The sequence below is a fragment of the Camelus bactrianus genome, chromosome 23, assembly GCF_048773025.1.
Source record: "Camelus bactrianus isolate YW-2024 breed Bactrian camel chromosome 23, ASM4877302v1, whole genome shotgun sequence".
NCBI classification, from domain to species: Eukaryota; Metazoa; Chordata; class Mammalia; order Artiodactyla; family Camelidae; genus Camelus; species Camelus bactrianus.
Window position 1 is genome coordinate 14,932,069 of NC_133561.1, and position 13,414 is coordinate 14,945,482.

Consider the following 13,414-nt stretch of genomic DNA (forward strand, 5'->3'; position numbering starts at 1 on the left):
TAGGCTTGAGTAATTTTTTTAATCATCCCAGTGATACTTGTATAGTGTTCTGTTGTTTCTTGAGCCTTTTGTTTTGGGTGAATGTTGCCTTCGGATTTTTCTTGTCTATGCTGGCCAGTATGATTTGTCTGCAGAGTAAGAGCTATGGGTGTTCATCAGGAAGAAAAAAGACTAGAAAGCGGGTTGATTTGTTTGGAAAGCATTTTCAATGATGTCAACACTGCCATCCTGATTAATGAAATCAAAATGTCAATTTTATGATGATGAATAAGGATAGGCAACAAGTATGGGAGAGTTTAAGAGCTCAATGTCAATTCTTGACACTTTCTGTTCAAAGGTGAAGTAAAGCTGGAAATCTAGAAAGCTGTAAGAGGACACGATCTCTAAGTTCATTTTCTGATCATACAAATATCACTGTGTTTTATGTTATGGCTTATGTATCTTTCAGATTACTTTAAAAAATAGATGCTATATGCACGTAGTACAAAATTCAGAAGGAATAAAGGTATAGAGTATTAGTCTCTCTAACCTTGCCCTTCAGCCAACCAGTTCCTCTCTTGGAGGCAATAGCTGATACCAGTTTCTTAAATTTCTTTCCAGAGATTTTATACCAATGCATGCATATATGTAATGTGTGCGTATGTTTTACAACTTATTATTCAAATTGTAGTACAATAAAAACAGTGTAATATCCCCCTTTTCCTTTTTTCCCCTATTCAACAACATATCTTGAAGATCATTTATTTGAGATACATTAATTGAATGTGTAGTGTATATCCTAGGAATACAGATGTAAGCAAAGCTGACCAGATCTCTGCTCTTCTGGAGCTCACATTCAAGTAGGAGAGAGAGAGAGAAGAGAGAAAGAGAGAGATGGGGAGGGGAAGAGAGAGAATATTAAAATAGGGTTATGTGGTAAAAAAATAACTAAACTGGGTGACTTTTAAATGGAGACCAGAATGATAAGAAGGGCCAGGCTAGAGACCTAAAGAAGGCCAGTGGAGATGGGGTGTGGCGAGTGAAGGGGGTGGATGGGCAGGAGCCAGACCATGTAGAGCCAAGGTAAAGGATTTCATTTTAAGTGTGATGAGAGGCCATTAACAGGTTTGTTTATTTGCTTGTTTGTTTTATCAAGAGTGTAGTATCTGCTTTAGGTTTTTAAAAGATAGTTCTGGCTGCTATGAGGATTGTAGATTGTAGATGTATCAGTGTATGAAGAGCTGCTTGGTTTCCATTGTAGGGATGGGCAGAATTTATTAACTTATCCTCTTTGATGGACCTGTCTGTTGTTTCCATTCTTGGATTTTATATGAATAATACTGCCATGAAACTTTTTGTGTCCAAATCTTGTTTAAAACATTTAAAAAATAATTTGGAACAATGCTGAAGTGGGATGACTCATAAAAGAGAACTAATAATATGCACCTAAACTTTGTACTACCGAACACAATTTTGTGGAAGGCCAAATACCTTCCCCCTGAATAGTGTGAGGGGCTTGGCAAGTGTCAGAAGCTTTACGTGACTTCAGTAACCAGTGTTGAACGTTTTTGAGTGTCTCAGTTTTATTTTCTTTTAAAATTAACTATTGAGATGTAATTTGTGTATAATACAATGATTCATTTTAACTGTTAGTTTTAGCTGATTCACAAGTCTATACAGCCATGTAACAACCACCACAGTCAAGATATAGAACATTTCATCATCTAAAAAGTTCCCTCGTGCCCCCATACTCCTCAGTTTCCCCTCCCGCTACCGGCCCCAGGCGACCACTGATCTGCTTTTGTCATTGTGGATTAGTTTTACCTGTCCTCAAATTTAACACAAATGGCATCACACAATTAGTTCACTTTTGTGTCTGGCTTCTTTTGCTCAGGGTAATGTTCCTGAGATTCATCCATGTTGTGTGTACGAGTAGTTTGTGTTTTTTTATTGCTGAGTAGTTTCCATTTTATGGGTATACCACAATGCATTTATTCATTTGTCTGTTGATGGACTTTGGGGTTGTTCCTAGCTTTTTGGCTATTACGAATAAAGCTCTTATGAACATCTATGTGTAAGTCTTTGTGTAGAAATATGTTTTCAGATCTCTTGGATTAATACTCAGAAGTGGAATTACAGGGTCACATGTTAAGTTTATATTTAACTTCTAGAGAAATTACCAAACCATTCTCAGAGTCATCGTACTGTTTCACATTCCCACTAAAAATACATGAAAGTTCTAGATGCTCCACATCCATGTCAATACATGATACTGTTTTTTCAATGTTAGCCATTTTAGTGGTTGCATGGTGGTATCTCATTTGGCTTGAATTAATGTCTTTTCATCTGCTTATTTTCCATCCATGTAGCTTCTTTTGTAAAATGTCTATTCAAATCTTTTGCCCATTTAAAAACTGAGTTTTCATCTTGTTACTGAATTGTGAGAGTTCTTTATATGTTCTAACTACAAGTAGTTTATTGGATATATGGATTGTGAATACTTTCTCCAATTTGTGACTTGCTTTTTCATTGGCTCAATGGTATTTTTTGAGGATATACATTTTTGTTTTGATGGAAGTTTAGTTTATCAATTATCCTTACATGGTTTGTGCTTTTTGTGTCTTGTCTAAGAGATCTTTGCTCAGCCTAGGATTTTGAAGATTTCCTCCCAGATTTTCTTCTAGAAGTGTTACAGTTTTTAGTTTTTAATTTTTTACTTTTAGGTCTGTAATCCATTTTGAGTTGATTTTTGTATCTGAGTACGAAGTTTTGTATGTGTTTAGTCAGTAGAAATCCATTGAAAATGTTTGTACATGGAGACAGCTTTAAAGACAGTGTAGAGGTTACAGTGAAAGGAGGAAAAGACAGATGGTGTGAGTTGATAACGACCTGAACTAGGACAGCAGTCATACATGTGGAGAGAGCAGGGAAGAAGACAGATTTTATGGCACTTTAGAAAGAATTGGATGGATAGTAAGCATGAACTGGATGGGGAATAAAGATGAGAATAAAGCTTTTGGTTCCAGGAAATAGTATGACCTGTGACCAGGACTGGAATATAGGATAAGGAAAAGATTTATGGTGAGTGAGAAGGGTTCTGTTTTCACACTATTGACTTATGTGATAGCAGGACACTTAGTCCCTGTCCACATGCACACATGTTGGAGCATAGCCAGATTCTTAGTGAAAACATTTCTTTCTTTAACCCTCAGTAACCAAATTTCTATGTTGTTACTTAGCCTCCATTATGTTAATTTTTATGGCTTCCCAATATTAAAGTTTTGAGTGAAGCTACTATATCTGCTGTATAAAAGAATGGTTAAAGGAAAAAACTGATGTCACCAAAATGGTTTCCGCTGTATTTCTCTCCTGTTTCCATTACAACATAACCAATAATACAGTCTTTCAGGTTTTGTCCAGATATGTAGACATTGCATATCATACTTTTCACATGAGTAAGTTTGAATTATTTTTTATTTATTTTGATGCTCAAATTATCCCAAGAACGGCCAGTGAAAACGGGCTGCTTCAGGCTGACACTTGTGTCCTTTTGACATGTCCCTATGATTGCTTGAGCATTTTCTTATATTCTGTCCTAACAAAATATTCTAGACTCATTTTGTACTTTCCTTTCCTAAGCCCTGTACTCAGTCATTTCTCCAAGCAGCTCTGGTTCTTTTCAGTGGAGAATGATATTTGGAAACAAAGATCTAGATACTAGCTGTGCTCATGGCTACTAAGTCCTCATTGCTTTTAGGTCCTGTCAGCAGACAGAGCTTGGACATTATATATAAATGTGCATGTATATACACACAGGTGTGTATTTATATAGTACATATTTATACTTATTTTTATATCTATCCATCTATATGAATAGCCATGAGTTCATATCTGTACCTTTAACTGTAATCCAGTATCATGGGATTCTTTTCCTAGGCTTTCTTCCCTATGTAAGGAAACCTGTCTCCCATTAACTGTAATATATTTACTTATTTTCTCAGTTCCCTTGACTAGAACAAATCTTCTGGCTATAATTGGCCAAATTTTTGCTGCAGGACATGCCGACTTTTCTCTTTCCAGCAGCCATGCCCAGCCCAGGGCAAAGGAAAAAAGATGAAAGAGAAGGCAGAGGGAGGGAGGTCCTCCTAGTGAATTTTGGCTCAATGATTCCATTAAATGAAAAGAATTGAAGGAAGAAAGGGGTTATACCGAATTTGAAACCTGAGAATAGTCAGTCTCTCTTCTAAAAAAGAATTTGTTTCTGGCTTTCATGTCACAAGCTAAATTCATAAAAATATATTTTTTAGTACTTTTTATGCCTTTTGTTTTATTTTTGACATTTTAATCTTTAATCCCCCTAAGAGTTTTTTTTAGGGGGGGAGTATTTTAGGACTTAACTTTAATTTTCTTTTTCCAAATGAATAGCCAGTTATTTCAACACTAATATTGACTAATCTATCTTTTCCCCACTGATTTGATTGCCATCTCTGTTGAATCCTGTTTTACATTGTTTTGTTTCTTTACTTTTATGTTCTATTTATATGTTGGTTTCTTCCACTGCATGCCTGATAGCGGGGCAGTGTAATATTACCTCAGGATGATTGTGATCATTAAATGAGAATTGCATATAAAATGATGAGGGCCAGCCATCTAGTAGAAAGTAGTCAACACACATTCACCATTATTATTGTCTCAGTGTAAAAGGAATCAATTTTTAAAATAGTAGGAGAGTAAATTGCAATAAAAAGGGAAAAAGCATAGTAAGAACTACTGACATCTCTTTTCTTATATAAGAATTTAGAGCTCCTAATTTTTCATACCATGCTTATAGAAATGGCAAGAGCTCATATTCTTTATGTACAGATAATTTATATTAAAAATGCAACCAAGATTAAATGACACTCAGTTATTCAGGATTATAGGTGTTCCAAATTATAAAGTCATTGAAAATTCTGTATTCCATGTTTAATCTTGAATAGTGAATGCATATACTATATTACATTATTAACAAAATGTTGCTGATTTCAGTACCTCATTCTAATATTATTTTCTCTGAATGCTTCCTTTAGTTCTGTGACTAAAATCATGTAAATCATTTGTATTTTTATAAGATCAAATCAATACATTTTAAAATCCAAGCATCTGTTCTATATATGTTCCACACCTGTGACAAGATGATTTTAACCATTCACTTATAAAAGAGAAACACATTTCTAGGGGTACCACAGCTTTGAAGCATACGTTCTGTTTTTTGCTTAGTAACCATGTGAAAAATACCAATTACTGAAACTCTGAGAAGAATGAAGTTACTTGTAAACCTAGTATTCATACAAAAAAGGCCCTCTAAATCAAAACCATACTGAGATGCAATAGACCAAATCTGTATAACATAAACCTTTCAAGATCAATGTAACTAAAAAAATATCCATGATCTGGGAAGGCAGCTTTAACAAAACAGTATTGTTAAAAATAACTAAAGTGAAACAGCTGGCAACCAGTCTGACAAACATGTACCATGACAGGAAGCTTTGGAACCCAAACCACCTTAGTGAGTGTGCAGAGTAAATGTTAGCGGACTGTTAACAGGCCATTTTTTTTTTTTTACATTTTTAATAACATCTTAATGCATTTGAAGTATTTTGACAAGTGGAATTATGGAATTTCCAAAAATTAAAAACCTAAATAAAAGTACCATTTCAGTTGAAATGAAAATCATGGTATAGAATGTTAGAAGTCAATTATATCTCAATAAAGCTAGGATAAAAAAGAAAATCATAACAGTTTCAGATCTTGATGAGAGTGCAATTTAGATGTTGGTATAGTGTCTACTAAGAGAGAGAATGTATTCTAGTGCCATTTTCATGATTAGAAAATTGTCCTCAAGAGGAATACAAGTATAAGAGGTCTAGGGATGCCTTTCAAGTGTCCGAAAGACAGGCTGTATAGTGAGCATGGCTATAAAAACATAGAGTTGGCTTTGAGATCCAACAACAGGTCTGTTTAAATCCCAGCTCTGCACTGGTCCGTTGAACGGTATACTTAACATTTCTGTACCTCAGTTTCTTGAGCTGTGTAACATATACGGTAGATCTTCTAAGGTGGTTGTGAGATTTAAGTGAGTAAATACATGAAAAATGCTTAGTGTGCTATTAGCACTCGAGCAACGCTTGGTAGACGTTGGCAGTAAAGTTCAGTGTAAGCAGACGTTCTCCCCTCATGCATTTTTGCTCCATCTTTCCTCTCTCTTCTGCTCACTCTTATTTTTTCCTCTTTCTCTTTTGTTTTCTAATTTTCCCACTTCTGTTTTTATTTCACTAACTTCCTTGTTGTTCATTCTTTCTTTTAACTCTCTTTTCTCCCACTTACCCCAAGTTTTTATTATCTTTAAAAATTTCCAAGGGGATGGGTATAGCTCAGTGGTAGAGCACATGCTTAGCATGCACAGGGTCCTGGGTTCAGTCCCCAGTACCCCGACTAAAAAATAAATACATTAATTAAAAAAAAATTTTTTTTTATATTTCCCAATTCCTTTTATTTTTGTCTGACAGACCCAGTGGCGACACTTTCTTCCTTTCCTAGGCCTGCCTGTATCTCTGCCTCGGGGGCTCTTAACCTGAGATCACTGAACGCCCTTCAGAGGGTCTAAAAACCCCTGAAACTGTATACAAAATCTTACGAAGAAGCATTTTTTAAGGGAGAGGGTCCATAGTTCTTTACCAGGGTTTCAGAGGATTTCACGAATTCTCCAAGGTTGAGAACCTTTGCTCCATAGGATGTAACCGCTCCCTCCCAGATGACTTGCTGGGCTTCTGTGCCATTTGCCTCGCTGGTATCTGGGGACCTTTTTTACGTATGGAAAGGTGCTCATCACTCTGCTCTCTACACTTAGAGAGTACATGAGATTTGTACCATTAGAATTTTTTACAAAGGAACTTAATTCTCAGGTAATTTATTAATTGTTGCATTACTACACTGTGGTTTCATGTTTGCATGCAAACAGCTTTATTTTTCAAAATGTTAGTCGTCTTAGAGATACAACATTATGTATTCTGTAAAATTTATTTTCCCTATTTCAAATATTCATAACAAATGGCCAGCTTAACTTAAAACAAAGGAGATATTTTTGAAGTTAATTTTATTTTTTTCCATTTCTATATGATGCACACAAGCCAACTTGGAAACAAAGCATTCAGTATTTTAGGTGCTAATTGTCTAGTGAAAAAACAGTATATTTGGAATCAGTTATAAATTCATTAGGAAAAAAATTCAAAACTGACAGCATTTGGGGTTTCTTTTAAGCCTTTGAAGAAAGGCATGTCGACTATAACAAAACAGTAATGTAGATTTTTAGTATGTTTTTTTCTATTTGGCCAAAGAGCCAGAGTTGTTTTCTTAACTTAAATCGTCATACACATGAATCATCATGACAGCCTGAAAAATTTAGAACTCCTCTAGGAAAAAGAGATACCCAAGTATCACATTCTTCATACATCTTATCACGTGGGAAAGTCTAGAGAAGAAAAATATTCCTTTGAAAATAGCGTTTCTTTCATCTCTGCACTGGTAATTCTGACCTCAAAAAGAAAATGCCTGTCTTCAAGAGTCTTGATTCTGCTGGGGAAAAATCAAACCAAATTAACAAACACAACTCCCCTCCCCCACCCCCTTAAAAAAAATACTGGTGATTTGGCTTAACTAACTAGGTGCCATAATTGTGTGGAGCTTAGTTAACACAGCACCATATACATATGTAACAGATACGAGCTGAGTGCCTAGCACACGCTGGGCTCTGGGTGCATAATACTAACATGGAGCTTCAGATCCTTGCCCTTGAGGAAAACAAATACACATTTATATATATATGTATATGTATATGAATATATGTATACATATACTATATGTGTTTGTATACAAATAGTGAAAAGTGCAGTGAAGAAATGAATAGGGTCTGAATTTTGCTTTAGAATGCCATCTACCATTAGTAATTTGATAGAAAAAAGAGAGCCCTCACTTACTCTTTTTTTTTTCCCTCACTTACTCTTGATGAATCTGTTTTCTGTGTTTTAATAATAAAGTTGATGGCCGGCTGTGATTTTTTGGCTGTTTCAAAAAGAAGGCACTCTAGTCATCCAAAAAATGTTTGTGCCTTGAAACATAAAATTTGCTCTGGAAGTGAAAACACGTAGCCATATATGCAAGAGATGTTGGCCGCCGCCTGTACAGGGGAGTGAAACTGGAAGAGCTTTATTATTTTTCATAACTGAGTTTCTTGACTTGTAGATCCTTTAACAAGGCTGAATCATAGAAGCTGATGTCCCAGAGTTCCTGTTTTGGAGAAAGCTCTGAACTCTGGGCTCTAAGGAATAATATGACTATTACCAAAATGAATCAGACCCTTTCATTTTTCAGGTGATAGAGTGATGTGCTTTAGTGCCTTCCTTTTAGGTGATTAGAGGAGGATCCTGTTGCGGAGCCTAAAGAGTCTAATTCAGTTTTTCTTTCCCCATTGTAAATGGCTAATTGTATGCCTACCCAGAAGACTGTGCTTTGAAACCTGAGTGTTAAGGGTATGATGGTGGTACCCAGCTTCTTGAGATGATCAAGATCTGGGGGAATGGGAGAATGGCTTCCCTAGAGCACTAACATTCTGTTTTCTGGGGAACTGAGGCAGTTCAGTCTAAATCATCTGCAGACTTGTCTTGGGAGCTTAGGGACCCTTCAGGGAACCCTCAGGGCTCTCAGTGGGAGTAGGTTTGTCAAGAAGGGAGAGGTTTCTGCCTGTCCCCCCCACTATTCCCCTTAACTAGGGAACTAGATACAAAGCAAAACAAAGAACTGGAAAACAGTACACGAATTCCTTGTCATAGAACCTTCCTGAGTTAGAGCATTTATATACCAGCTCTTGGTATGAAGAGGCACCTCGTCAAGACCTTTCACCTGGGCTCCCCTCTTCTTTTCTCCTTCTGCCACTCCTCCTGTGCCCCTCTCCTCACACAGCCCTTTTGTAGAAAGGAAAGTAAGGAAAAGAAACACAACATTTGAATTTCCACACTGTGGGAGCTATGTGAGACCAGTTCGAAATGATAGATGTAAACAGTTAATTGATATTTGAAAGCCCTAAAAGCTATAGTCTTGAATCTTCTAATTAAATGGGAAAATATATTATCTTCATTAAGAAGAGTATATATGGAAGTAGCCAGCACACTGAACTATTTAGCAGGCAACATATTTTAGCCAATAATGAGTTTTAACCTTCACAGGACTAGCACATGGAAGTCGTTATTATGTCCCAGTAGATAGGTCCATGTCACCATACTTCTTAAGTCAAGAAAGCAGCCCTCATTATGCACGGCTTTCTGATTTTCTCAGTTCATATTATTTGGTTGATAAATGCTTTCCAGGTTTAATGAAACAAAATTTAGAGAGATGACTAGCTTAACTTTGCAACGTTAAATGCTTCCTCCTTTTTATTTCAAAACATGTTTTTCTCCCTACCTTTTGAAGAGATTTTGACTTACTCAAATTTTGCATAATATTAAGAGTACCATAATTTATAAGCTATAAAAGTTTGAGGGCTTCCTATCTAATGTGCCTGGAATTTTTCTTCAATTATAGGAGTGGCAAGACCATCATTCTCCAGTTTCAAAAAAGAATGCAGCTGCTTGCAAGGGGAAAGCTAAACTAACAGAACATTTAATATTTTGAAAAATATGTCCTGGGGGAAAAGGCTTTTCTGTTCAAAAAGATATTAAATGATTTAGCTTGGCAGCTCCAGGGTGTGAATATTTTGAACCCCATCACTGTCATTTATTTTTTACTGAGTTCAATTGGAAAAACTGAAAACTATTCTGACATGTAGTCCTTTATTAGAACTCAAATAAGCCTTTGGCTGCAACTGCCTCCACGTTACTGTGATCTGCGTAGGCACATTCCACTTTTAGTGGATCAGTGTTTAATTTTCAAAATTCTCAGCAAATAGCAGAGCTGCAGCCAAAAATTCCTCCACTGAGATTCCTTCCGGCCCAGATGAAACTAATAGTTCCAGGCGATGTTGCTGTCATTCATTACTAATCCAGGTATGGCGGCTTACTGTTTTCAATTTTCTTTTTCTGAACTTAAAGGCAGTGTGTGCCTTTTTTCCCATGAGAAGCCAGTGATAATGTGCCTGAAAGTCCGGCAACTGGAGATCGTGGGCCTTTTCTACACTGAAACAGCTAGGCTTTGTTTTAGGGCTATCGTAGATACGACTTTGATGATAGACATGATACAATGGAGGACCGGCTTAGAGTAGGGCATTAAGGAAAAATAAGGACGTATTAGGGATTTGCCCCAAGTGTTTGAAGTCAGTGTCGCAAAAGGCAGCTGTTTCCTACCGCAAGTTATCGCTGATGCCGCTTTCCATTTGGGACAGAATGTTGAATTGGATGGACAGTTATGTTTTTATGCTTCTTTGAATTCTTGTTGTAAAATTAGTAGAATTTTTCAGAAACATTCAAAATGTTATCACCAATGATCGTATTGTTAAAGTCAGAATTATTTTGCATTTTGACCTGTCTTACTTGATACTTGAAAACTGTATGTACAAAATGAAGATCATAGAATTTGGAATCGAACAGTTCTGGCTTTATCTCAGCTGGCTCTGTGACCTTAGGCCAGTGATAGAAGATCTCTGAATTTTTTCATTCATAAAATGGCCTAATAGATGACAGAGTTAGTGTGAGGATAATAATATGGTAGCTATAAGGTACTTACATAAAGCCTAGGGCATATTTGGTACTCAGCAAATGGTAGGTTATATATTTATTATAAATTATCTCTGTGCAATCTGTCTACCCACCACCCATATACCTGCTTATCTGTTTATATTTATCTTCTAGTTGTTGGGTGGCCTCCCCATTTTTGCTAATCCAGCTCTAGTCTGTTGAAATTTAAAATATGAAAATATTCAGCATAATAGATAAATGAATGAAAAACTAAAGGGTTGCTGGCTATCTCCCGAGAGGCTTCTAAGGTTGTATTATCTTAGTGTGGCTTTGGTCTGGTGGTGTGCAGCATCCTAAGAGTAGATATCTCTCCTGGGGAGACTTTACCAAGGTCATAGACCAATGTGTGTGGAGTTACTACCTGCTAAAGGGAATAAATAGGATGATTTTTCTAGCTAGTACTGGAGTTTACCTGTGGAAGAAGTCATCATCATAGGGCGATTCCTTGGGGAGCAGGGAATGTAAAGAAAAGGAGTTGGTTATCGGATTCAAATATTTAGCCGTAAGGGTAAATATGGTAGATTGACCACATGTGGCATTTTCTGCTCCCAGTGAAATGATTGTAATAGAATGGAGAGGTGACAACAGTAGAAGAAAGTTGAACAGAATTTTGGAAGCTGGAAAGTAGATGGACTGATACTAACTGATTCAGGAGAGCAGAGAACATAGAGTCCTAAACATTTGAAGGGTGGAAGCAAATAAGAAGCAATGTATTTGAAGAGCAGAGCCCTGGAAAACCACAGAAATGGAGGATACCAGATATTTCTGAAGGCCAGCATGCTGGTGGAGTTGAAGACAGGATTGTTCGAAAATTATATGCGGAAGAGTAGGATTCCTGGGCTCCTGCCTGTACTGCATGCTGCCCTTTCCCCGCTCTAACAGAAGACCAGGGCATAGTTGAGGGCAGGGGCATATACCTGTTATGTGCTTGGCATTGTTGTAGGTACTGGGGATATACTGGTGATCAAAAACAGACAAAACAAACTCTTATTTTTGTGGGAGGAGACAAACAATAAGCAGGAGACACAATAGTGATTTGTATGGTATGTTAGAAGCTGATCAATACTTACGGAAAAAGAAAACAGGAGGGAAAGGGAGGGCAGGATGGGAGGGGTTGTAGTTTAAAACGAAGTGGCATAGCAGGAGTCATTTGAGCAATAACTTGGAAGACAGGGAACAGGAACGAGCTGTGGGGGTCACAGGGGAGTGTCGCAGGCAAAGGAACTTCTAGTGCAGAGACCCTGCTGTGGAGGCAGGCCTGAAGCAACAAGGAGGTTGGCTGTTGAAGGGAGTGAGAGATGAGGAGCATGGGGTGGGTGGTGGAGATCACGTGGGGCCTTGTTGGCTGTTGTAAGGATTTGAGGTGCTCAGAATCAGGGGAGGTAACAGGGTCTGACATAGGTTTTAACAGGATCATACATCAGAGTCTGCATACTGGGTTGTAATACTCTCTACCCGCTTCCGGGTAGCACCCAGAAGGCCGCCAGGCTTACTACCACCTCTCTCCCTCTAGCCCAGCAAACACACTCAGGAGCATGGAGGAGATCTCCAGGGAAAGGGAGCTAAAGAAAGAAGAGCTACAGGTAGGCACACTGCAGTCCCCAGTGAAAAAGGTGATTTGTGATGGTTGAATCTATCAGTCAGTAAGTTCTACCGTCCATATATAGCTTTTATTCATCTTTTTGTTGTTTCACTGTTTACTTTAACAGACATGTTAGAGGAAAGCCTCTGACACGAAAGAAACCAAAACAAACAGGAAAATTTAAAAAAAAGAATGTGAAAGGAACAGAAACAATGTAGGAGCAAAAGACATTTCAAAAAACTTTAATTAAAATCCTCAGAGGTAAGAGAAGATACTGTATCTATAAAATAACAAGATGCTCTAGAAAGTATCATTTAAAGAATAAATAAAGGCTTTTGGGTATTTAAAAGATTATTATTTCAGTAGAAGGTTTGGGAGATAAAATTGAGACCATCTTCTAAAAACACTAGATTAAAAAGACAACGAGACAGAAAATAAAATGGTGATGGAAGATAAAAGAAGATATAATTAAAGGAAAGCCAGTGTGTCTATTATTTGACTAGTAGGAGGAATTCCATGAAGAGTTTGGGGTAAATTAATGTTGCTTCAGTCAGTGATAAATTCTAGACTAAACTCTGTGAGGTCTTGTTCATTATCACAGCATGTACACATAATAGGTCTTCAGATGTTTTGACTGAAATTATCCTCATATTGAGAAGATGTATAGAAAACTGAGCAAATTAAAAAAAAAAATAGGCGGCTAATTAGAAGGAAACATTTTTTTTTCCAGGAAAGGAAATCTGATCATTATTCTTTAAGTGGTTCAGTTGTCATAATAATAGTGTAAAACACCCAATATTGATTTAACCAACAATTGTGATGTAATTATATTGAGTAAGTAGGGAGGGAATGCTGTAGATGGCTAAATCCACATCACCTATAGTAGGAAGTCAACATGTAATGCTTAAAATGTAAAATTGTAAAAAGCAATTATGAGCATGTTTTCTAGAAGTACTAGTGGAAAAAATAGAAAGTGATAGCTGGAGAAAGGAGAGGTAGGGGCCACTTTCCCCCCATTGTATGTCTTGTAGAACTACTTTTTAAACTATGTAAATAGATTGTTTAGATAAAAAATAAAAATTAAAGATAT

General features: G+C 36.9%; 1 protein-coding gene across 4 annotated transcripts in view; it reads left to right on the forward strand.

Annotated features, from left to right (window-relative positions):
• Nucleotides 1-13,414, forward strand: part of DISP1 (dispatched RND transporter family member 1) — a 200,118-nt gene that overhangs the window by 70,372 nt on the left and 116,332 nt on the right. Inside the window, exon 2 of one of the 4 annotated variants that reach the window (XM_010973982.3) lies at nucleotides 12,256-12,325. The exons of the other annotated variants lie outside the window; for them this stretch is intronic. The gene's annotated coding sequence lies outside the window, so the exon portion shown is untranslated. The remainder of the gene's footprint in view (nucleotides 1-12,255; nucleotides 12,326-13,414) is intronic. 4 annotated transcript variants of the gene reach the window in all.